A 26,343-nucleotide genomic window follows, 5' to 3' on the forward strand; every position below is an offset into this window, starting at 1 on the left:
TACTTAGAGTTACAGAGGAGTTCATGATGGATTTAAAGTCTGCAAATACTGAGTTCCTGTGGCCATTAAGTGTAGTTCAAATAACTTTGGTTATATAGGAACAATTTACAACACATGCTACCTAAAGGTGGCTTATAAAACTAACAAATCAAATTTATTTGCATAACTAGATTATGAGGTCAGTCCTATCATATCAAATCCCAGCTGAGTTATGTCTATTCCAGTTTGACCCCAAAAACTATACAACGCAGGAAAACTCCTTGCATAATGCCAAGGCGTTAAACATTGTCTGGATAAGGAAGGCTACTTGGTTGCATTAAGTTTAATAGTAGTACATCTGGTTTTTGATCACATGACTCATGATGTGAAGAGAGTGTTTCTATTGCAGTTTTGCAAAATACGCAAATTTTGATATGGCCAAAAACCACCTCACCCTTTCAAGAGTTTTTCTACATAAAACCTTGTTTTTTTCAAAACTGCCGTGTTTCCATTAAGCAAATTTATTATTGAAATGTCAAATTGCACAATTATAAGGTGAGTGAAAAAGTCACTATTTAGAAGAGTGATTGCTTCTTTAATTGCTGTCATTTTTTGTCTTGGCTTTGGGCCAGCACACACCTGAATGCTCCAGGCCAGCAAACCGACATAATAAGTCTGTTATGGAAGACTGACATACAGTAGGTGCTGATGACCTGACTGCTACTTACTTTCCTAATCCCTCAACAAAAACAACAAAAGTTTAGTTTTCACACTTGCGCATGATGTGCGTATACCACGTTTTTGTTCCTTTGATGTCATATTTATCTTTTTTAAAGACCTGGCAAGAGATCATAGATTATTTTAACCAAATTTTGCAACGGCTCAAGTCTTCTGAAGTCCTATTGTTATGTAGGGAAGTGTCAATGCTGTCAAGCTAATTAAAATCTACAAAGAATGGCGTGCATTTTTTTTTATTGAGCCCCATGTACTCTGTTAAACGCCCCCCAAAAAATCCAATAATTTTACCACTTATTGTGTGTAATTGAATCTCTGTAGAGATCCAGATTTTCTGTGAAAGCTTCTGAGGTTCGTTAGAGAATATTAGAGAACAGAAAACATCACAAAGATCAGGGAACACAGCAGACAGGCCAGTTGTGGTGAAGTTAAAAGCAGGATTATGTCATAAATCCATAGGAAAGCTATTAATTGTGCACTTCCTCATGGAAAATTGGCAAGAAAAAAATATTCTTATAGAAAACAATGTGTCAGAAAACTAACATTGCATTCTCACTGAACACACTGCTCCTACAGTGAAACGTGATGGTGGCAGCAACATGCTGTGGGATGCTTTTCTTTTTAAGACAGACATGCTGTTGAGATTTGATAGAAAGTTGAATGGAGGTAAATAAAGAAAATGCTTCTCTGAAGCATTCTGCAACCAGAGATGCAAAAGAATGCATCAGATAGAGTAATATGTTAGACATATTACTAGTCAAAGTCCAGATCTAAATATATTTGATGCTTTTGTACTTTGTTTTTGTTTTATCTTGGCCAGGAAATACTTAAAATAGATGAATCGTCTCACTGGATTTCCTTCCTGAAGAAATAAAGATAATCTGTGGAAAAAGTTGGAAATTGCTGGAAACTTGTCTGAGCTTAGGCTAAATTTCAAAGAAGAAATAGCAAACATTTCACATTTTATAAAACAATATTAAAAAGAAAAAAACAAAACATATTTCCCTCCATTTTAAAATACACTCTACTTTATGTTTCTCTATCATTTAACATCTGAGTGAAAAGCATTGAGTTTTGGTGTAATGTTATTATGAAAAAGTTTGAGGTTATACAAGACTTTTGAAAGGCATTTTATGTAAAAATAAACTAACAAGTAAATGAAAGGAACCAAAAGCAACACCTACTTCTATAGATGTTTTTTTCATTTCCTTATTTCCAAACAAAAGTAGAGAAAAAAAACCCAAACCTTGACTGCCTCTTCAGTCCCCTCTCTTTGTCGAGCTTACTTGACCTCCCTCTCAGCTCCTCTTCCTCCTCCTCTTCCTCTTCTCTGCCTTCCTCCTTCCACTCAGCCTGTGTGTCCATAGCGATAAGGGGACATCAACGGTAGCACTTCCTCTTGCCACAGGAAGCAGGAAGTGTTGCTTTTCCACCACAGCCCCTCTGGACAAACGCTGCGCTCCGTCCACCTCACACACGCACATCCACGCACACACACAAGCACCTCTGCACTGACAATGACTTCAGTGTGTCGTTGCTCCAATGAAAAGTTTTTTTTTTTTTTTTTATGGGAAAGCACCTGGGAAGCAGAACACTTTATGCCTCTTTGACCTCTGGGTTTGGATCTCAGGTCAGAGGATGATTGGCTAATTATTTCTCTAATTACAGAGTGTGTTTTGTTTGCGCCCACTTTGGCCACAGAGGCCAAGGGTGGCGCTATTGAGCTTATAAAAACACAAACAACCGTTCAGTACCTACTTTCCAGTTTGCAGCTTGGATGAATTATCTGTGGAGCCAGAAAACAACAAACTGGCACAACAAATTTTAGTAATATTCATACTAAAATTAATATTAGTATTCATTTTTCTTTATGTCTGGTGCTGTCCAAAATTGGCTGACAAGTTTCCTTACTAAGTTATTCCAAAATAATCTTTCCACTATATGACATCTGTGGTTGGAAAACAAGGATAATTATGATGTGAGCATAATATTTAGGGATTTTATTAGAATGGAATAAGGAAAGAATTCACAGGGAAGGGGTATAATCTTTTTGGTGTGTGTGTTTTGTGTTTTTCTATTCTATCTGCCGTGTGGCTTATGAGGTCATTTATCAGACAGGAAAAGAAAAAAAATGGTCAAAATACATGCAAGTGGTAGATTTCCCTGCATTTACTGTGCCTTGTATAACTGTCATGTTAAAATGAAAAACTGAAGTTTTTGGGATGTGATAGACCAACACAGAGAAACACTTCATGGTGTGGTAGGCGGAAAGAAAATACATATTTTTTTAACAAATCAAAATCAGTAAAAGTTTGCATTTGGCCCCCTTTACTCTGATACAACTAAATAAAAAATAAAAACGCTGTATTACACTGTAATTTTTAGTTTAATGCAGAGTTCTGTGAAGGTCTTGTAATTTTATTAAAGTCTATCAGTAAATAAACAGCATCATAAAAGCAAAATTCTAGAGCAAAGTTTAATATGTTTGGACTATGTGTAAAATAATAGTCATGCAAACAAAATGAGCAGCCATGTGCATTAATCCTACACTGCAAAAGCACAAAATCTTACAAAGTATTTTTGTGTAGTTTCCAGTGACAATGTCTTAGTACTCTTGAAATAAGACAAAACTCACTTACAAATAACTCTTCAGTAGGATAGGAACTCGTTTTAGGTCAATCATTCCCTAATATTGATGAAATAGTTTTTTGGAAGTGAAATATTCTGCCAATGTAACAAGACATTTTTCCAATATTATTAATTTTAATGTCTTGTTCCACTGACATATTATTCCACTTATATCTGTAAATTTTTCTTCAACAGTAAGGAATTACTGACATATAACAAGCCCATGTATCTTGCTGAAAAGCTACTTTTAAGTTAGTTTGGTCTTATTTCAAGTACACAAAGAGATTTTCAATAGAAATTTGACCAAAAATACTTGGTAAGATTTTGTGTTTTTGCAGTTTAAAGATTTGCAAATGTCATTACATCCGATAGACTGAAGCTGCTTTCCAATCAGAGCCACTCTGTTTAATAAACCTAAGAGAAAACAAAGATGACAACAAAGCTTGCGAGATTTGAGGTGATTAGGAAATATTTTAGATGTGAGTCTAAACTACGGTCGGGTCAGGAGTCAAGAGGGGTCGAGGGGTCAGAATAGGCCCGGCAGCTCAACTTAGAACAGGATATCCTGCGAGGAAAAGTCATCTGTCTCTCTTTCTCCCTCATACGCTCTCTAAAGTTTCCCACAGAGGGCACAGCAGCTAGGAGAAGTGTAAGCTTTCACTGAAATCCCTGGAGAAAACCCAAGTTCATCATTCATCAGTGACAGATAGTAGACACAGATGTGCCGTTCTCCCTCTCCTAATAAACTAGTAGTGTGGAATAAAGGCTTTTTATAGTGTGTAATTTAAACACTAAGATGTTTTATGCTGTTACCATCCACTTGTATCATCAGCAGCCAAGGCAAATTTCCCTGCTAGTTTATCTTCCTGAATCTTATCTTAGCCAGACAGGTTGTGTGTGAAGATTATGAATCATCCCTGTTTTATTAGAATCATAGTCAAACATAACATTGATATTATCTGGCTGAGAGCTAAGAAAACAGTTGAGTTGAAAAATTATCCCAGAACCACTCCTACGTTTTTTCAGTTTTTTTAATCTGGCTGCTTCAGATCTCTGAACAGGAATGGGACTCTGCCCAATGCTATCAGTTGCTGAAGTTGTGCAGATCTGTTGCTTTTCCAAAGATCCAATCACAACAAAGTTATTCGATCTCTTGCAGTACCAGATAATCACAGAGTTATAGTAACTCTGTTATAATTAGAGTTTTGTTTTTTTTATCGCACATCTAACAGGAACATTCTAAGATTAAATACATTCTTTTTTATTTGCTTGGAAATAATATTCTTCTTCCAGAATGGTAGATATAAACCTGTAGACTTAGTCAGAAAGGCTCATCGCAAACCCCAATTAATCTCCATGGCAACCATTCAGCTGTGCAAAACGCCTGGGTGGACCTAGCCCCGCCTTCGAGACGCAACTCCTCTTCTGAGTTACAGTTTCCAAACCTCTGAGCTTCTGCCTCACAGAGCAGCTCTCCCCCGTAGCTCCCCCATTCAGTTCCTGCAGACTAGCCAGCAACAATTAGCAAACAGCTGGAGGAACTATAAATTTGCTGAACCAATAATATCAGCTGCTTCACATATCAAGGCAGGTAAAAACTTTGTTAGAGGGTTAATAGAGGAACCATGTTATGATGACTTCCTGAAGGCAGAGTTTCAGAAAGAGCAGAAGCTTTTAAAGAGAAAGATTTCAAGTCATTAAATTACAAAGTAAGATTTCTTTTAAGCCATATTTGACCTATATACAGTAGCATTTTTTGCATAGTTATTTTATAGTCATTTAAAATGGCACAGTGTGCCTGGAAAATACATTATACTGCACCTTTAAAAAAAAAGTAAACTAGTTTTAAATTTAACTGAATCACACTCATTCATTTGTTTTCACAAGATGAACTCTTACAACAACAGTTAAGTATTTATGGATGGCATCATGCATTAATTAGCATATGAATTCCATCTTCTCGTCTCTTTGCTTATATAAAGTGTACTTAAAGACACCATCAAAGTTAATATTACCCTAGTTTTCTGTTTAAGTTGCCAGAAATTCACATTCACCCTTTGAAAAGTGGCCAGTTGAGACTTTTAAAGCACTACAGGGTGAACCTCTGCAGATAACATCCTCAAAGACAAAGTCTGTGGTGTTATCTGGGCTTAGTCGGATAGAAAATTCAGAAGCGACAGGATGTTTTACTTTAATTCAGGACAAAACCGTCTGGTGAATCAGGAGGAACTAGTCAGCGTTTTTATGAACACAACCAGCTGGTGTTTACAGACTTCACTTGATTGTTTGTATCTCTCACTTCCAGCATCATTCACAAAATTCCAATCTGTGTTTCACATAAACATCAACTGATGTGTGAAACAGCATTTTCCAACTGAGAGATTTTAAGACATCTGTTAACAGGGAAAACCAGCTGATGGGATTCATTCAAACCGTCTCCCTGCACTGCGATCAGTTCAGTTCAGTTTGTTTTCAGTTCAGTGTGAACTTCATTGCCTTATGAACTGGGTTTAGCACCATCCTTGTTTTGACACCAGAACTGCTTTGATGGAAAACCCCTACATATGTCACTGCATGTTCATTAGCATAGTGTGTGAAATTGTCTCAGCCGAGACATTGCGAATAGACCAAGTCTAAAAATATCTTATCATTTATGAAATAAAAACTAATGCAGCAACACATCTGCACTCTAAATGAAACATGAAACAGTATTTTATTTTCTACATACACCAAAATAAAACTTTTATGGTAATACACAGACATTACCATAAAATGTCTGTAGTTGCTTTTATTTGAAACAGAATCACAACAAAAAAAAAATAATTTTTTTTAAATTTTAATTAAAAAAATAAAAATTTAATTAATATTTTTATTTAATTTTTTTTTTTTAGTCTTTAACATTAACTTTAATGTTAATGAATTAAAATGCTACAGCATCTCTGAAAAGTGTACACCCACCTGTTGAAATGATGGCATGTTTTTGTAATATAGAAAAAAATTATCTTGTAAAATTTTTTTTTCCACAAATATTGTTGAAATGCATTTCCACTGAAGTAGGGGTGCTGTGATGGTGTAGGGGTTAAGCACAACCCACTTATGGAGGCCTTGGTCCTTGACACGGTCGTTGCAGGTTCAATTCCCGGCCTGGTGACCTTTGCCCCATGTCTTCTACACACTTTTCTGTCAATTCACCATCAAATAAAGACCACTAGAGCCAATAAAACCTTAAAATATTTCAACTGAACTAAATAAACCCCAGTCTGCTGTAAGGGATTAAAAACCTTTTATTTTAATCTAACAAGACATTTTCCCAAGTTATAAATGAAATAATCTGCCAACAGAACTATTACCTTTTCATCAATATAAAGGAAATATTTACTCTGACCAAGGCTCTATATCTTGATGAAATGTGACATGTAAATTTGTTTTACCGTATTTCAACTTTACTAAGATATTTACACTACAGACTAGACCTAAAATACTTGGTAAGATTTTGTGTTTTTGCTGTATAAATAAGTTTTAAACCCTTTCCAATAAACCTCAACAGGAGAAGTTCAACATTTCCCCCCATGATGTTCTGCTCAAATTTGAACAAAGGCTGCAATTGGGTTTGTTTAAATGGCTCCCTGAAGGATGACAGGTTGCAAAAACTGCATTGTAAACACTCTACTTGTGAGTCCATGTGACTTTTTGTTGCTTCACTTGCAGCCTAATTAGGCTTCCCGAATCCAAACAAACTCACAACTTTGTCACCAAGAAACAACAAACCCCTAGAATTGGACGGCACTGTGGAAAAGCAGCGCTCCAGTACCCTCCAACTATCTCCACATTTTCAAACACATTTTGATAATGCATCATCAGTTTTATCGTGTCAACTGAACATGCTTCCAACGAGTATTTTTTCCCCTTCAGTGAGACGATGAATTTCCCCTGGTGCAACGGTTCTGGCTGAATACTCGTTAGTCTCTCCATCATTTAGTCATGTCTGCTGTTCTCACATTCATGTGCTCTTCGGTAAGGTAATATTTTCCGTAGAGGAACATTAACTTATCTCGTGTTTTTTTTTTCCTACTGTTGGGTTTTATCATGACAAAGGTGAAAACAAAATTAGACGGAGAGTGCAGGACTGAAAACGAGAGAAGAGGAATGAGTTTAGAGCTATTTTTAGGCCTGTCTGGGTGTTTCCTAGTCATACTCTCACGCTTCTCAGGGTTGTTGTTGTTCAGATTGGTGGGTGTTATAAGGGTTGAGTTTTGATACGATTAGAATATTGAGAGTTTCTCTCTGCATGGGTGTCTGCTGCCGAGATATATCCGGGATTTTCTTGTGGTTGCCATGGCTTCCTGCTTTGTTTTGGCCAACTTAAAAGCTCTAAATATCTCGAGGGTGTAAAAGATCTGCAGCCTTTCATTACACACTCGTTTTTTCTCTGCTGTGGACGTTGAGCCTGAGTTCACTCACAGTTTAACTGATTTTTTTTAACAGGTTCAAATTAGCTTAAAATGAACAATACTTTAAAATAAAAAATTAAGCAGTTTCAAATTTGTTATCACCAAAATTCTCTTTTGAGATTAACAATTTAGGTGGTTTTTGATTTAAAAAATGAAAAAGAGATAAACATTTCTTTCTCTGAACTTTTGAGCGTTGTTAAGAGGTGATGATAGGGCTGTAAAGTTGTGGAAAATGTCTGTCAGCGACTTGCTGTTTTTCTGTGCACATGTCATCGGGGCCCTCTGTGGGGCTAATCTCTTCAAAGTCACACACCATAGTAACAGCTTGAACACACTAAAGAATGCACAGCCTTTTCAGGAACATGTCTGTTTTTGATTACTCTTTAAATATAGTTTTTTTTGGTCATTGATTTAAAGATCTGCACAGAATCAAGAATGTGACTAAATCCTCCAATGGCTTCCGATTTTTGTAGCTCTCAGTTGAAACGCTGATATATCTGACAGCACTCACAAGCAAAAACAAAAATCACTTTGATGGGGAAAAACTGAATTTTTCAAAAGTGCTATGATGTTCCCATTTCATACATTACGATTCATGGATAGACTAAACAAATTTAGATAAATTATTAGTCATCTCTGTTTTTGACTTTCAGCCTATCTGACCACTGATTGTAAATTACCATTTGTGTGCAACCAAGAGCTTTTACATGTATTATCTTCACTCTTATCCTTTTATCCACCTGGTACAACATTTCATTTATTTATTGATTCAATATTACAGTACAATACAATGCAATACTGTTAGAAATACTATCTTACTTATAAATAACTTTAAAGTTGCAATATGTAACATTTACAAAAATATATTTTTTCTACATTAATTAAAACTGCCATTATGTTGTGCAGTATGTTTTGAAACAGTGTGTTAAAAAATGGATCTCCTCCAACTCCTCTTTGTGCTGCTATTACTTTATGAAAAAATGAAAAAAAAATCCCGGTCAAAAACAACCAATCAGAACCAGTGGGAGGGTCTTAGCGCTGTCAATCTACCTTATGCTAATGGAGTAAAAACGACTTATCCATCCAGGAAATCCATTTATCCGCAATCATTAGTGGCCACGCTAACTAGATATGTTGTGGTGAACCAGCTGAAGCTTAGCAAAGAGCAAGCGGAAAGGGTGAGCACAAGAGTGATTGACAGCGCTAAGGATTTCAGCCAGCAGCAGAAATTTGTGATGGTTTGTGTAACATCTGCACCGATCAGGCCTTTCCTGGCCTGTATCAATTCCAAATTTTTATTGATGTCTGACATCCTAATCTTAATTTACTTTCTCGGCACTTATAAACTTGTGTATAAACTGTTAAATGTCACAAATAACAAGGTAAAAAGGGAGGAAATGGATACATAATGATGTAGTTTTAAGAGCTCAGGGAAGAGGTGGAGGATATTAATCTTTTCACAGATTATCTATCTCATATTAAACCATCATGATGGTGACAGTTTTAAAAAATATATGTAAAAGACATTTTTTAAAGGTTACATGAAGCAGCTTTAAAAAGGCTAGCAGTTACACTCTGCAGCTGAACAGTGTTGAAGAAGAGTTTGAACTTTTCTTCATTTAACCTGTTGATCAAGTGAAACTGTCAGATTTTGATCTCTGGGTTGAACATCACAAGCTTGTACCGACATGAACTCATTTACAGTAGCATGTGCTGCAGGACAGGCAGTGACAACCTCAACAACCAGCTTCAAACATGTGTTGCTTTGCACTGCGAGGCTGCTGTTTAGGCTGATGTCTAAATCAGTGTTGTTACTACAAATCTTATGCTTTTACAGAAATTATACGCTTGATGGCAGGATAATGTCTGAAATTTTAAATCCCTTCGTTACAGAGTTTTATTTTGCGGCTTCAGCGCATTTTCAGGGAGATCGGACCCGTGACGTGTAAACGTGTAATCTTCCTTAATAGCAGCATTATGCACACTTGTTACTTTAAGCAGACCTGTAGCCTCTGCAGCTTTCATCAGCTAGCTGAGGCAGACCTAAAGAAAAGAGGAAAAAAATCTTCTCTTTCTTGAAAGTGAAAAATTTTCCAGTGCTGACATTACCAGAAACTAACTACACTGCAAAACGCAGTGACACCAAGTATTTTTGTCTAGTTTCTAGTGCAAATGTTGGTACACTTGAAATAAGATCAAACTAATTTATAAGTAACTGTTCAGCAAGTAGAAGCTTGTTTTAAGTCAACCTTTAATATTGATTAAAAAGTACAAGTTCCATTGACAGATTAATTTATGGGAATAATGTTTTGTTACCTACCAGTGTAACTTTTTATTAATATTAAGGAATTGTTTACTAAAACGAATCTCCTATCTTATTGAAAAGTTACTTGTAAATTAGTTTGGTCTTATTTCAAGTGTACAAAGATATTTGCACTAGACACTAGACTAAACTTTCATGGCAAGATTTTGTGTTTTGCAGTGTAACACACACCCCGATTCCATCTTTCAGGAAGAGACTCAAATATGTAAACACACACGTGTACGTGGATGTCCATCAGCACAGAAAATAAAAACATGCAGAGATTACACGTTTTTCCTCTTTCCAAATATTTTCCAGGCTTATTATTTTTATCTTCTTTGCTCTTGTGTTTACTTAGCCCAGCACAGATAAGAAACCTCTTCCTCGTTTCTATCTCTCTCTCCCTGACTTCATCATGTTGTCTTCCTCTGGATTCCCCAGCTCTTTCCCTTCTTCCTTTCCTCTCTCCTCGTTTCTTGTTCCTGCTCTCCTCCCTGTCTGCTCCCCCTCTCATCTGCTCTTTCCTCGCTCTCTGTCTCTCATGCAGCATTCTTTGCATTCCTTCTGGCTTCTTAAGGGGAAGGACCCCGCTGGCAGACCAAGGCCAAACATTATTACAGTTCTCTCCCCCACCATCTGATCCCTTCTCTTCTTTTCCTCTGTGACCTTTCGTTCTCTTGCATTTGTGTTAATTCAATTTTTTCCAGATATTTGCTTCAGGGGAGTACGAGCCGTTCACCGAAACTTCTATCTTCCCTAATTACAAGAAATTAGGGGTCTTATCATTCAACATTACATAAAACGAGGCTCATTCATGTTTACTCAAGTAAAAAATGAAACCTGACCTCGTAACGTCTCATGATGGCATATGAATGTGAGACAGAGTAAAGTCTCAGCTTTCCAGTTTTCTACAGACTTCTTGTTGTCAGTTGTTGTGTAGAAGCTGAAGCACGTCTCTGCAGGTGGGAGGCAACTTTGTAGCACACAGTTGACCACATCCTGCCCCATATAGTACCGAAAAAAAGCACCGTGTACGTCAGACTGGCTGTTTTTAACTGTATCACTTCATTTTAATTTACATCTGAAGGATGACTGATCAGGTTTCTAACACTGCAGTTTTTCTTTGCACAAGCTGACATTGCTTCAGTTCTGGACCGTTTTCTCCTTATCAGTACCGCTCACCCTCATTCCATATTTGGCAACATTGCAACCATGTATTTATTTTATTGATGTAATTTACAGATTGTAAGCAGTGCTTGAATGTGAAGAGGATGGACAATAATTCAATGTGTTCCACACATTTATTCTTTCAAATGTCTTTTTATTAATTCTTAGAAATAGATATGGTACAAAACCATAGCTATCTTTTTTTTTTTTTTTTTAGCAGATTTTAACCCACAAATAAGTTTCCAGACAGCAAACATACACAGAGCCACAAACACTTAACTACAATCAGGTAAAAGAAATTTGTACAAGTTCCACACATTTAAAACAAAAATTCTAATTTGGAACTTGTGGCGTACATTTTTAGTCATTTTAACCTTGAAGATTTCTTCCCTTTGTTTAGCTCCATCTGTCTTCACATCATGTATGACCAGGTTTCCCGTCCCACAACATTATAGAATAGAATAGAATATACTTTATTGATTCCCAAGGGGAAATTGCTTATTCATTGACAAGCTACTCCCTCTGAGGTATTAAATAATGCAAATATAGCCTTATGAGACAAAGTTTAGAAAATATATACACACCTATGAGTGATGAGAGAGTTTAAAATGACTAAATATATGTAAATAAATAAATATCAAGCATTCACATGCAAATATATAAATCAATAAATAATCTATAAATGAGTGCAGAAAAAAATGGAATTAATTAGCTCAGACCTGGGAATTATAAAGCCTAATGGCTGCAGGCAGAAATGATTTTCTGTGGCACTCTGTGGTTCACTTTGATAAAATGAGTCTCTGGCTGAAGGTGCTCCTGTATCCAGCCAGCCTGTATCTCATCATGGAGTGGATGAGACTCGTTGTCCAAGGTGGCCAAGCAACAACGTTGCTGGCCTTCCGGATCAGTTTGTTCAGTCTGTTAGTGTCCTCCACCTTCAGCCTGCTGCCCCAGCACACCATAGCATACAGGATGGCACTGACAACCACAGACCTATAGAGCATTCTGAGCAAAGTCTGGCAGATGTTGAAGGACCTCAGCCGCCTCAAAAAGTAGAGTCAACTTTGGCCCTTCCTGCAGCGTCAGTGTTCTTAACCCAGTCAAGTTTTTTGTCAATGTGGAAAACCAGATATTTATAGTTCTCCACAATGTCCACACTGACACCCTGGACGGTAACAGGGGTCGCTGGCATCCTGGTCCTCCTCCACCAGATTCACCATCAGTTCCTTGGTCTTTGTCACATTGAGCTGCAGGTGGTTCAGCCCACTCCATGTGACAATGTTGACAATGGTCCATTCGGCATGATGTTAAGTGTTAGTTTTCCAATACACATAATGACTTGCATGTACTTCAAAAAGTTCCATAAAGGTCAGGTATGTGGAGCACATGACTAATAGTTGCCTCTCACTCCTCCAGACTTACTGACTTCTTGCTGATATGATTAATGTTCCCCTGTCCGGCCTGTCGGGTTATTTGGACAGCCAAACAAACATGCTAGTCTCACGCTAGCAGGACTAATGGCTCGTGGTCTTTTACCAGACAAAATAGAAATCATAAAACCACTAAAATCTGATGCCACTCCATTTGGTTACATTTCATGAAGAAGGTTGTTGCGTTCAGTCTTCTGAGGTGTCCATGTTTCCTTCAGTCATTCTTGGTGTAGCACCACCACAGGCGAGGAGGAGAAACCGTTTTTTTTAACTAGTTTGGTTGGTTTGACACAATGCAGCATGAACGCGAACAGCAGGAGCTGAAAATGTAACAAATGCTGTAATTTTGGTCCCCAATGGAACAGAGTCTACTGGACCATTAAGTGCTAAATCACCCTAAATTACACAAAAGATGAACCTATAAAGATAATTTGTTACACAGGCATATCAGAGTATGGGTTCCAAATACAACATTTATGCTACTGTTCAGATTATTTGTAAGCAAAAATAAAATTATGGTTTTCTTTCCAAATCACTTCTTATTGGTAGTGATGCCGGTTTATGACAAAAGGAATTCCAAAAAGACTCATAGAGTTTATGATACAAAGTGTGAAAAATCTTATAGTGGGCCTTTATTGACAGTAATCAGACACAGAGTGGGCTCAGACAGAAGGTGGGGGAAGACGTGCAGTGAGGATGGTATGGTCGGAAACCAAACCCTAGACCAGTTTCTAGGACCTCCGTAAATCGGGGTCCCCATCCACCTCAACGCCACCCAAACTCCCCCAAGTTTCTGCATGATTTTTTGACAGGAAAGAATTTACCATTTTTCCCTATGCAGTCATTCATCTAGCAAAAAATTATGCAATATTCTGTTAAGTTTTTGTAGTTTGATAAGTGAAATAAACCACTAACTGTCCTGTATGTCAGTCTTTTTGTGCAAGAAATAACCTTTTCTAGATGTTGTTTATGGAAAATAGCAACTGACCAGTGCTGGATGGTGTGTGTGTGTGTGAGAGAGTGTATGGATGTATTCCTCGCTCCCTGTAGGCGGATGCCTGCTGTGCTGCTTTTCTGTCACCCTGTGGTTTTTGTTATTTTTGGCTTCAAACCGGATGTGATTCAGACTGCATGGTAGATTGTGTAATTCAATGGACTAACCACATACACACATGTGTGCACCCCCCCACACATACACACCATAAACATATATTGTTGCACACACAAACAGATAAAACACACACGGAGAGAGAGAGGACTCTCTCATACACTGTTGCATAGCTTTGTACACCCACACATACACACAGGCACACTGAGGGTTTCTGGGAACGGCCTTGGGTCCCCCCCTCACCCCATGCTTGATGAGGCACCCCGAGCGGACGGTGCAGCAGCACCAGCATAAGACAGACACACGCTTCTTGGTTTCAGTATTGGTCTGAAGCATCACTTGATGACCCGGCTGACGCGAAGATCGGAAAAAAGGATAAAACGCATGCAGATGCTAGAACTCTGTGGAAACTCGCGGACGGTTAAAAGTGGGGAAAAACATTCACAACTGCTAGTGAAACTCTTATGAAAGGTCAGATTCTCATCCATCAAAATGAAGAAAAAAACACGTACCTCAAGGACAAAACACACAAGGATGCAAGATTAAATGTGAAGACAATTTCTAAAAATATATTTATGCTTATTTTGCATCTGCAAACTCAACTTAGTGCGGTTGTCCTTGTTTCCTTGTTTAATTAAAACAAAGTTCTTATTCTGTGGCTTACTTCCTGTCGATTGATGTGTTCTAAATGTTATTAAATTTCCTAGATTCACATTTAAGCTAAACATTTTACAGGATCTTGCTGACCACATTTCAGTGCGTTTACTCGCTCATTGTCCGTAACTGCTGCGAGCAAAACTGCCGTCTGATTCTTGGAAGACCGAGACGGTACATAGGCATTGCGTCAAATTGTTTGCCGCAGCCCTTGCATGGTGACTGTGACGGGGTGTGCTCGGGTGTGTTAGCGCTGACAGGATGCTCCACTTCCTCAAGCAGGGGCCGCCAAGCTTGCTCTGCGGGGGCGTCTGACAACGGCAAGTACAGATTTGTTCTGAGCGCAGAATTAACGACGTTTGCTGGTGTCAAACTGCCGGACCAATTCCAGTCCATTCACACGCACGGCATCCAGCCTGCCACTGTTACGAACCAAACAGTAACAGATTGAGAGTGCCATTTTTATTCATACTGCAGAGAGAATAACTGTTAACTGCAATCACGTTTAACAGATATGACTTTGCTGCAAAGCAACTTACCTCATCAATCTGCAAAAAATGTCATAGATGTTGGTATTCAAAGTGTAATAAAACTTAAAACTTGCCTCTATTGTAAAAACATTCTCCCAATAATATAAAATCTGTTTAAGGATTAGTTGGTGGTTACTAACAAACACATATAAGTCACATGACTCTTCTTGGATTCCACTAAATCAGAGCTCTTGAACTCCAATCCCAGGGTCCAGTGTCCATTAGCTTTCACATGTATCCCTGATCAAACCCCTGAATCAAATGAATGGATTTACTTCCTCAGCATGTAGTTAAGTTCCATAGTCTTTGCTAATAACCAAATATCTGTTTCAGGTTTGTTGCAGCTGAGTTAAGTTACTCTGCTGGAGTTTAAGGCCTCTGCACTAAATAATTTAATTACCAAATTTACTGAGCAACAATTATTTGATTTATGTGATTTAAGCGAACTCATAGGCTTGGTTATCTAAGCAAACAAAACAATACTCTAAATAAAAATGCTGTGGAAGAACTATTTAAAAAAAAACAAGAATTGGCTCATACAGCCATAATTAAGGAAACATGGTGGGGCCTGAGTAAACATCTCTGCAATTATAATTATGACATTCACTATTCCTGTTTTTGATCAGTAAACTGTTAAAAAAAAGAGAAAAAATGCTAGGACATACAGTCCTGCTTGTACTGTAGTTACATTGTCAACTAATTTTAACCTCATCATCATCATCATTATTATTATTATTAAATTAGCAAATCTTTATTGTCATTCGCTTTCAAGACAATTGATATTATTGGCTTTAATACATTTATGGAGACCCAACTTATGACGTTATTGGACATTTCTTTTACAGTACTGGTTCCTACAAACCTTCATTATGTTTTTCTCCACAGATTATCCGTCCAACAGAGTTACGGTACTCTGGTGGGTTTCGTTTCCCCACAGCCCTATATTAACTTCAGTACTGTACAGATTACGCTTTAATCTGACCACATGAGCAAATTAGGTGCAGTTTTAACCCTAAACAATGTAATGCTGCATGTTTTGTTTAGTTCTGAGAAATTATGGAGCCATAATAGGGAAAAGAAAAAGGTTGTTTGGGCAAGCAGCATTTTGGTATGTGAATGAATGAATATGGCATAAATGAATGCTATGAATGGTCAGTATAAAATATGACTAAAGAATACAGAAGTTCAGTCCTCTTGTAGATTGGAAGACCTTTTTGCTTCACCTTTCTGCATCCGCTATTGGTGACGATTCAGTAAAAATAATTGTAACTCAGTCATAAACGTAAAGCAGAGATTCTGATGGGATATGAGCAGGAGTGAAAAGATCATGGCTTTACAATACATAGTCAAACATGTATCAGATTATGTAATTTAACTAATATTTAAAACAAACAACAATTATACCCACAGCTGCTGAAATATGGTGTAACATTGATTATTTCAGTTATAGTAATCAATGTTTTAACTTTGTATATATGTTTTTTGATACACAGATTTGAAAAAACAAATTCATTCAATTTATTAACATCGAGATTTTATCCAATCATATGCAATTATACAGTGAAATTAATGCAGCCCACACCAAGATATAAAGTCACATCACATAAAAAAGGAAAACGACAATAAAGCAATATTTAATTGCTCTGTTATGTGTATATATGTTGTATCATTAAAAAAAAATTGCAATTCATTACATTAGATTTTAAAATTGACCTTCTTCTAGAACTTAAAAATTAAGTTACAATATTGAGAGAGAGAATACGGTGTATTCTTTTTTATCTTCTATAATAACCTACAATTTTGACCCAATTCTGATTAAAGCTCCCGGCTACAGTCATTACTGGCAGGAAGTCAAAAATATAAAAGGAAGCCAAATGAGGTTAAATATGTGTTAAGTTTCCTGAGATGTTATTTGCAGACCTTTATGGGTCTATTTTGCAGAGAATCTTTTTTACCTACTGCATCTTTAGTGAGCACAGAAGCTTGTTCAGTTTTTTGTTTGTAGTTTCTGACAATTATATAGGCAAAACAAATGAATTCAGTTAATAAAAAACTTTAAAGTAATATGTCAGCAAACAGTAGTGTAAACATTTTTATATCTGAGGCATAATCAGAGAAAAACATCTATCTATCTTTTATCTAATGTATAAAACAAGTTTTAAAAGTTTAATTACTTTTGTCTTTTTGTATTAAATATGCTGTCCAACATTCTGTCTCTTTTTGAGCTTTGGTTTAGAAATTTGGAGCGTTGCCGTATTTTAAAATACTAAATTTTAATGGAGCCAAAAGTAACTTTGTTCTAAAATCAGCCAAAAATTACACAAACATGCACTAAACATTAGGGTGATGGCAAGGAGATCTTTTAACCAGAAAGTTCATCACGAAACATTTATGATCAAAATGAATTTGGATCTGACCGGGGTGCCATGGCGACACCCAAAGAGATTTAAACTTGCCAGGAGTAAAAATATTTTGGGGATTATGTTGTTTCTAGAAAACATGAACTATTAGGGCGTTTTTTGTTTGTTTCTGAACATTGATTGGACCCAAATATCAAATTTTGACATCGGAAAACATATTTTCTTGCTTTTGTCTTCGGTGCGCCACCCTAAGATTTGTAGCAGTCCCCAACTTTCTGGTGGACATTTACAGAAGATGTTTAAAAGTTTTCGTCAGCAGATGGAGCTACAGGGTTGGGGTCACTAAAGTCCCACCTCACATTCTGTGAGCACAGAAGTGCCGTGGAGTCCAGTCTCTCAGCGCACTGTTCGGGGCCCACATGTGCGCGCAGGGGAAAACAATAGTCTTTAAAGTCCTGTGTGTGAAGTCGAGGCTATTTTTGGTGGGGCCCGCCTCGCCTGCTATTTCTGTCAACGGGAGAGCGTCGCGCTGCGCAGGGGAGGGGAGGAGAAAAGCAGGGGAGGGAGCAGCCCTGGAGGGGCCGGACTTTCTTCTCCGCAACTTGTCTCAGTTAAGTCCCCCTTTCAGTTCCTCTTATGCTGCCGACTCCACCGACACCAGCTGATCTCTCCATCACTTCGCCTTAGATTACTAACGCTTCCCCCGGATATAAACGGACTTGCGTTTCGGCTCTACAACTGACTCGACATTTGTACAGGATTATTTCCATAGTGTGTGGACTTCCATCAAGTGGCTTGTTTCTGCTTTTTTACACACAAGGTAGGAGGCAACTCCGGTTTAACGCTCTGATGAGAACTGTGTTTTTAGTGTCACAGGTCTGCTGTTGTGCCTGTAAAAGTAGATGAGGTTTTGTCTCTGCCTCCGCTGGTTTTTTGCTTTGTTTTTATTGTTTATGAGCGCACGGCGAAGAGCAACGATTTCCACTAATCAACTGCTTTTTCTGAGCTCTCTACCTTCTCAAGGTAATGCAACATGTTGCTTTTGGTTCAACTTGGTACACAGGTCACTCTATCCCTTTATTTCAGTAAGATTCCCAATGGGGGATCATGCAAATAGTAGCAGAGTTTAAACAGTGACAGAAAAAAGGCACTTTTACGCAAAAGTGCCGTTGAGACAGCGTAAATCACTGAGGATATGCTAGAACTTTTGCTTTCCTTTATGTATAAAAAACATATAAATAAACTTTGAACTTAGCTATTTCCCTTTACATCATTATCTTAAGTCTTTTTTCAGTTTGAAGTTTGTTTAAGTCAGTTTAGCCTTGCAGCAACTCGTCCAACAGGGAGGATCTTAGCGTTTCAGAGATGCAGGTGCAGTGTGCGCTCATTTTATAGGATCCGTATGTGGTTTTCATCTAGATCTGGGCCAAATATCAGAACTGTGCATCGCAAGAGCAGCTCACTGTGCCCAGCTGCACATGCCCTACCATTATAGAATCTCCTATTGTGCAAAACAAACCCTAGATCACTTAGAGTTGTGGAGTAACAATACGTTCAGCTCAGACCAGAAGTTACACCATAATGTTCTGTAATGCTACAAAAAAATTATTGAAAATTATATTTGTGTGTTTGTCTCTATGTGTGTGTATTTTTAGAAATATAATAAAAGTTTCATAAATCTATTGTGTTGAAATTTCCATTAACTAAAATATTACAGTGAGGTTTGATCAATCTTAGCATTTTAGATTCTGAGCAACATTTTGTTAGCCTGGCCATTGCCTTCCTGCACTATTCCACCTGATTCATATCTCATTCACAGCACAGTCTGGGTTTTCTCCCATTCACTTTGATTCCCTCAAGTAGAATTTCTGGGCCAATCAGCAAACAGAAGAAGTTGTGAATGATGATGTCGAATACCTGCGCTGTTTTAGAATTGTAGTCTGCCTGTAGTTTGAACAATAGCAGCGGAGGAGGTGAACAAAGCCATTCAGTGTGTGTTGGTCACACTGCCAGATATTGTACTAACATTAACAGCTGCCTCATTCGGATCGAGCTTCTCTCTTTGAAGAGGAGGATGGCTGTTTACAGTGCAGGCAGATTCCGGTAAGCTGCATAACGTTGAACTGGCTAATTACATAACATTTAAAATGTCAACACAGTCCATGCATCCAGAAAACAGTTGTTTCTGGATAGCCCAGAGCTCAGACCTTCTGGACAACGTGAAGTAGAACACGGTCTGGTTTTTACCAGGCTAAGAGTTTATCAAATGTAGTGCAGATTGGCCCAGGCTAGTACTGTGAAATCCTGCATGATAACATTGAGAAAAAAATACCACACTTTTATTTTATTAAATGTATTAACACAACCAAAACATCAGAGCAACATAAAAGTGTTTTGAAATAAGGCACAATATATAGCAATTATTCCTATATATTGAGTTTTAACAATCTCTTGTCCATAAAATGTATTTGTTGTTATTTTGAGGCATAAAGTAAAAATGCAGAAAAAAATCACCCCCTATAGTTTTGATGTTCTTGTTTGAAAAGAATATTGTAACTTTTTGTTGTTTTACTCTTCATACAAGCAATCTTTTGTTTGCTAAAATAGTCAGGCGATTTGCTCAGGTACATCCTGCTGAACACACAACAGTGTTACCTTTACTGAGAGGGTGGATATCATCACTGTCCATGCTTTAGGCTACTAAAAATACACGTGTTGATGTATTTTCCTTCTTAGAAAGAGAAAGTGCAGTATCCTTCCCTTAGCCAGCTAATCAACAAGTGAGAGTCTCTTTCTTCACTCTGGCACTTTTTCTCGTTTTAATGAAAAAGACTTTTAACCATGTATAGCTCTGGAGGACAGAAAATCATGGTGCTTTGGAAACCACCAGTAACCATCTCAAGCCAAGTCTTGGCTTATTAAACATCTAAATTAGCCACTTAGTTTTGTGGTGACAGAAAGCTATAAAGCAAATGCTAACTTTAGTCTCTAAGAATTCAACAATTCAAAAATTACAGAGGTTCCCTTTGTCCTCTCGTAATCAAGCTTTGTTCTTCTGCCAGGCAAGAAGTGTTTAGTAATGGATTTTGTCAACACAGCAACTCAAGAACTACTTACTTTTATTCTTCATGTGAAAGCCAACAAGTCACACCTGGAGATCATAGTGATTGCTTTCGACAAAGTTGCGTAATAAAAGCAACTAGATGTTGCTTAGAAAGACAGATTTCACTTTGATGAGAAATATTGGGGTGTTGCCAGATCTTTACATGGTCACATTTCATCAGACTTTCTTTGCTTGTAACGAGTTGAAGGAAGGATGCTGCTGTTCTCACACTTTATTTCTCTTCTTTTATTTTCAGATGGATTCAGGCCCTCTGGGAAGACCGTAGAAACAAACAGGACACCATACTTCACCACAGTGACAGGTTGGACTTTTAACCTTTAAAGGACAATGTACTAAATGCAGACTCTAACCTAATAAGTAGCTGTGTTGAGAAGTGTTAAAATTCTCCGTAAGCCAATGAAAGGTAGGCCACAGCCCTCAGCGGTGGAACCTTAATGTGGAAAAATTAAGGTCCTGACTGCCAGTCTGCAGTCAGGCCCTCGGGACATCTTGTCATCTTTAACAGTGTTTTTATTTTGAGGCGTGTACACAAGCATTACACCGTTTGGGTGACAGCAGTTTTTCCAACATGATCTAAGCTTCATGCTTCTGTAAGTCGTGCTGTAAAAAGTTCAGAACAGGTGTTGGCCTAGTTGGAAAGATGCAGTTTGCTAAGTAGGATCTTCTGTCATTTTGGTTGATGTGTGGGTTTTACCACAGGTCATGTTGTTCAGGTCTCAGACACTTTAAAACGTAGGTGTGAAAGTTATATTTAAGTTTGAAGTTAAATATAACAAATAACAAATTTGAAAGTTTGAAGCTGCTTTTAGTTTAAAAGGTTGAGTTTTAATTGTCTCAGTGGACATGTACAATGTAGCTTTACAATTTAGAAGTTTCTTTTCCAGGTTTTCTTACTTCAGATTTATTATTGTGTTAAGTTGTCTGTGCACAAATAAATCCTGACAATGTTCCTGTGTACCTTACATAAAGCATAAGACCAACCCTAACCTTCACCACCAGAAAACACCCCCAAGAATAAGTGACCCTTTAATAAGGGGAAATATTGATCTGAGAATTACATTTAAGATAGTATCACTGTCTTTTAATTTTAAACTTGGGTAAACATGCTAATTGATATGCTAAGTGACAAGCTAATTACCATGAGCATTAAAAGTTAACTGCATTGTTTTTCTTTGTATTTTATTCATTTAAGTAATGAAGAAACACTTTCGGTCCCAAGATGTTTGTAGGTTTAATAGGATACAAAAAACGCAAATAAATTGTTATCACTTCAGCTCTCACCTTGTTTTAAACACATAGCAGTCATATTGGGTTTTGAGTCTAGGGTTGGAGAGAAATTTAGTTTTAAACTTGTAACTTGGAAATTTCAAATTTTGTGAAAAATGAAACACAAAATTGGTCTCTTCAAATAGACATCTAGCACCAATAAAGAAAAAAGGTTCAAATCCTGTTGTACCACTGTTTCCAAATGTCTGTCAGTATGATATCGCTTAGAAACTTTAGTGTTTCCTAAAATGGTCTTAGTTAGAAAAAGATTATGAACCATTTTCCTACAAAACAGTTCCCCCATTTTTTAGCTTCTGGATGTTAGACATTGAACAATTCAGGACTTCCCACTGGTATGACATGGTGTGAACCTGTGATATCTTTTATCTCAAGAGACACCTAGTTCTACAACAGAATATGATACTAAGATGATAATCATCAAATTTTCCTGCCATGACAGCAGCTCCTCTGTTTCCCCATGGCAAATATTTCCTCCATGCTTCCTCCTCGGACTCAGGGATTCTAGAGGCAGTGCAGCAACTTGGAATGGAGTTGACTTCACTTTTTTTCACTTCACCTCAGATCAGCGGATCAAAAATTTGATCCAACGCTCCACCCATGAAGAAACGAGTCACCCGGTTGTTTCTTTGTGTCCCTGCTTTTTACTTTAGATTAGTTTTCTTTTCTGTGAAGCACGCCTGTGTGATCACACTGTGTAGGATTACAATACATGTCCCTGAATTGAAGCTGGCTCTCACTGTGCCAGGCTCCGCTGACTGTACACTAACCCAGGACCCACTCTGCGTGTGTGTGCGTGCGTGTGTGCGTGTGTGTGTCTGTGGAAAAACCCGGTGAGGTCATGGCGTGGCTGTAGAGTCTGGTTACATGTATGTTGTCCATGCAGGGCAACGGACACAGGGACCTTTTTTGCCTTTGTCTTGTTTTTTAAAATATTTATTTCTCTTCTCTATGTTAACAAAAACACGCAGTCACATCTACCTGTGAGGTTTTAGACCCTTGTGGCTGTAAGCAGTTGAATGTGGAAGCAGTGTGAGTCTAGACGTGTTCAACATGAGAAACCACCATTTTACTAATTGCTAAGGTTAACAGTTAAGAACTGTTCTAATCTGACAGACTGCATCCAAATACTTTCAGATTACCAGGAGAACATCCTGTTTGTACCACAATGTCTTAGTTCCTCTGAAGGAACGCTGGTCTTTACTTTTTCCGTGCCTGAAAAAGAACTAAAGGTCTATTTAGTTGATGCAGAGCTTTTCAGACGCCTTTGCTAAATCTTAAGTGCCAGACATGGTGGATTTTAAAATGCTGTTGTCCATTTCCTTTTTCTTTTTTTTAGAAACATGCTGTCATATTTCATGAATATGAATATTATTGAAGAGTGCAATAAAATGTTTAGTTTTGTTTCAATAACTCAATTCAAGTTTTTGTTAGTTATGATGATTTTCTGTTTGCTGCTAACAAAAACAACATTTAGGATTAGAATATTACATTGGAATAATACACTTAATATGATGAATAGAATATTACAGCAATAAAGAAATAATTTTTAATCAAGGAATATGGGCCTAATGAAAAGTATGTTTAATGTCTGTTTGAAGGTTTTTATTTCCAAAATGTACTTTTAATTTACCAAACGAGCCTCATCTGAGTGCATATTTTAATTTATTGAGTCTGACTGAAGACACAAATGATGTGTGATGGATGTATTTCACACTAAGTGTTATATTAAGGAAATTTAGCCTGCATTGCCTTTAGCATCCTTTCAGTAAGACAGCAGATTTTCTGCAAATTGTTATTTTGTAGTTGTAGCTCTGTGTCTGTTATTAAAATCTCCAGTTTCTGAACAACATAGTTTGAACAACTAATTAGACTTTTATGCCACATAGTCTTGTAGATTTTGTACCATTGCAGACCTTTCAAATATATAAATATTTTTTAACATACTGTTGGAAAAATTCCCTAAAATCTTTAATATAAGCTCTCCACAGTAAAATACAAAGTAACCTTGAACTCTTTGTTTTAAATGTTTTTTTTCCCTTTTTCTTTGTCCCTTTTCCTTTTTTTAAATGTATTCCCTTTTTTTTCTTTCCTTTTGGTTCACAAAACCAGAGTATGAAAAGCTTCAGGGACAGATAACAACAGGGCCGATTGTAATAGCTGCAGTTGAGATCACGTATCTCCTGGTTGTGGTTTCCAAATACTTTGGTCAGCTGATGGTTCTTGTTCCTGCTGCATTGTAGAGCCAAAGGAGGAAGAGTTATTTACAGGCCTTACACTGCAATCATGAAAAAGAAAGAGAAAGAATGATTAAAGATGTCAAAAAAGGTTATTTAAAGACATTGTACAAAGTAGGGTACTCTCAGTCTTTAAGTTGGTCAGTAATCATCCGTAACTACACAGTTTCAATATTTTCTAAATGTTTTTTTTTTAGGAAAGCCAATATGATTTCCAATTTGCTGATTACTGACAGTACACGGTTTTTTTTTTTTAGTTGAAGACGTCTGTGTTTCCAACATGGTCCACGGACCCTGTAACCTAGAGTTGTAGAAGTCAGATCCTGAATAAATATAACTCTGAATTTAGCAAGTTCTTGAAGGTGCAATGAAAGTTTTAGATTGCTGAATCACCTTCGACCAATGGAGTTTCAGTCCGTTTCTCCAAACAAAGAGCACTCTGAACACTTTTCCCCCTCCAGTTTATACTCTGGTAACCCATAAAGACTTCACAAAACCCCATTTCAAATATACTAATTATCCCTTTAAGTAGAACATAAAAAGCTTGGTGAAAACAAAAGAAAGTTCTGTTAATCTTTTTTTCATTCTGTGTTCTTTTAAAATAAGTAACCTGACCACACTTTAACTTTAAATCAACAGGCTTGATGGCTTTTCAGTGAACAGCTAATATATCACTATGGTATATTCTGGGAGCTGGGGGTCAGTGGTTCGATTAGCACTTAATTGTACTTTCTCAAATTTACCCTGTGAAAAGTGTTTGTTTTTTTTTGGCGGGTACCCCCCGTACTTAATAGGATAACGTCATTAAGTCATGGTAGTTTCCACCCAAGAATTGATTGGCTTCATCTTTCTGATTTAATGGCCACATCAGCTTCTGCAGAGGCATTAAAGTAATATTTAACCATGGGGACTCTTAAAGCTGAGCTGCAGTGCACAGTCAAGCTGCGCCACAGTTGTGGTAGTAATGCTAGTAATAGTAGACGGCGTTGAAGAGGGGGGTGGCTATTTTTGCCCTGCTGAACAAATGGCTCAATTGTCCTGCCTCTAGGTGCATGAAATCACTTGATATGTCAGGGTTAATGTTATATAATACTCTCAGTGGGGCCCCACAGGACTGTGTATGTGTGTGTGTGCGGGGGTGGGTGTGCTGGGGTGTGTGTGTGTGTATGGAGTCATCTAATAGTTTTATTTCTCTTCGGTGTGTGTGCTGAACATATTAGCTGTATTGTGGTGTAAATGGGATAAGGAGACTAAGTGCATGCGGTGTGACCTGAGGTAACCCTGTCCGTAAGATTTTATTAGTGTGTCAAATCAATTTATGTGGCATTAAGCTTTGAGCTGACGGCTTCTTGCTGTGGTCAGCTGGGAATCTGTTCTGTTACTGGCCTCCACCCACCGTCTGGATCCCCCTCAACACGTCCCGCTGCCCCATTCCCCTTTTGTCTTTCTCTGCCTTTTTCACAAGCACATGCATGTCGACGCACTTGATCCGTTTGAAATTCACTCAAGTCGATGGGATTATTTTTGCCAGGGATTTATTTTTGTGGCATTTGGTGTTTGTGAAGGTTGTGGGTGGTGGGGGGAGTAACCTTTTAATTTCAACCTCAGTCCCACCCTTCTTCTTCTTTGGATAAAAAAAAATATATATATATTTTTAGCTTCAAGAAATTGTTCTTTAAATGACATTGGGGAATAAACCCAAAGTCTTGTAAACTGAGTACAGTAGCAACTGATGCCTATTATTCAGCCCCTGTTGTATGTTTTTACTCACTTTTGCATTCTAGGAATGCTTCTCATCTTGTTCACAGATGAGACAAAAATCCGTTACCTGACTCTGTAGAGACCAGTGCTGCTCACATACCAGTCTGGCCTTAGTCACAAGTTTTCCAAAGCAGAGCCCTCATTGTACCCTGATATTGTCTGGCCTAAAGCGCGGGACAGAATAATGATTCAGCTCACATTCACTCCAGATCAGCGAGGTGGCTGACACTGACCTCGGATCGGATGGCTTGCTGTGGGCTCGGATGTAACAGGATCTCCTTTCATCCGGCCAGACTCCTGAATTTACATGTGACTGTGAGTGTGTGCATGTGAGTGATGGATTGTCTCAACTCAGGCTTGCAGCTTCAGGCTCGGTTGGACAACTCCAACACAATTCATGTTTATTTACTGGGACTTCTTAGTGTGGGACATTATGTTAGTGCCAGTGATGGAGCATTATATGTTAAGTACTTTCATTCTGATTGTGCAGAAATATATACATTAGAGAAATACCTGGCTCATTTTTAATGTCTGGCTTCTCTTTGCTGTGTGACTAACTACATGTTCATCTTTGAGAGCAACATTTAAACAGT

General features: G+C 37.7%; 1 protein-coding gene across 7 annotated transcripts in view; it reads left to right on the forward strand.

Moving 5' to 3' along the window:
- hdac7a (histone deacetylase 7a) overlaps positions 1–26,343 on the forward strand; it is a 77,802-nt gene that overhangs the window by 1,627 nt on the left and 49,832 nt on the right. For 5 of the 7 annotated variants that reach the window (XM_032568683.1, XM_032568655.1, XM_032568705.1 and 2 more), the window contains exon 2: positions 20,704–20,769. The gene's annotated coding sequence lies outside the window, so the exon portion shown is untranslated. Of the gene's footprint in view, positions 1–17,957; positions 18,165–20,703; positions 20,770–26,343 lie in introns of those variants that run through there. The other 2 variants (XM_032568688.1, XM_032568664.1) reach the window with 1 other exon arrangement.

Source organism: Xiphophorus hellerii, chromosome 1 (genome assembly GCF_003331165.1).
Source record: "Xiphophorus hellerii strain 12219 chromosome 1, Xiphophorus_hellerii-4.1, whole genome shotgun sequence".
NCBI lineage: Eukaryota > Metazoa > Chordata > Actinopteri > Cyprinodontiformes > Poeciliidae > Xiphophorus > Xiphophorus hellerii.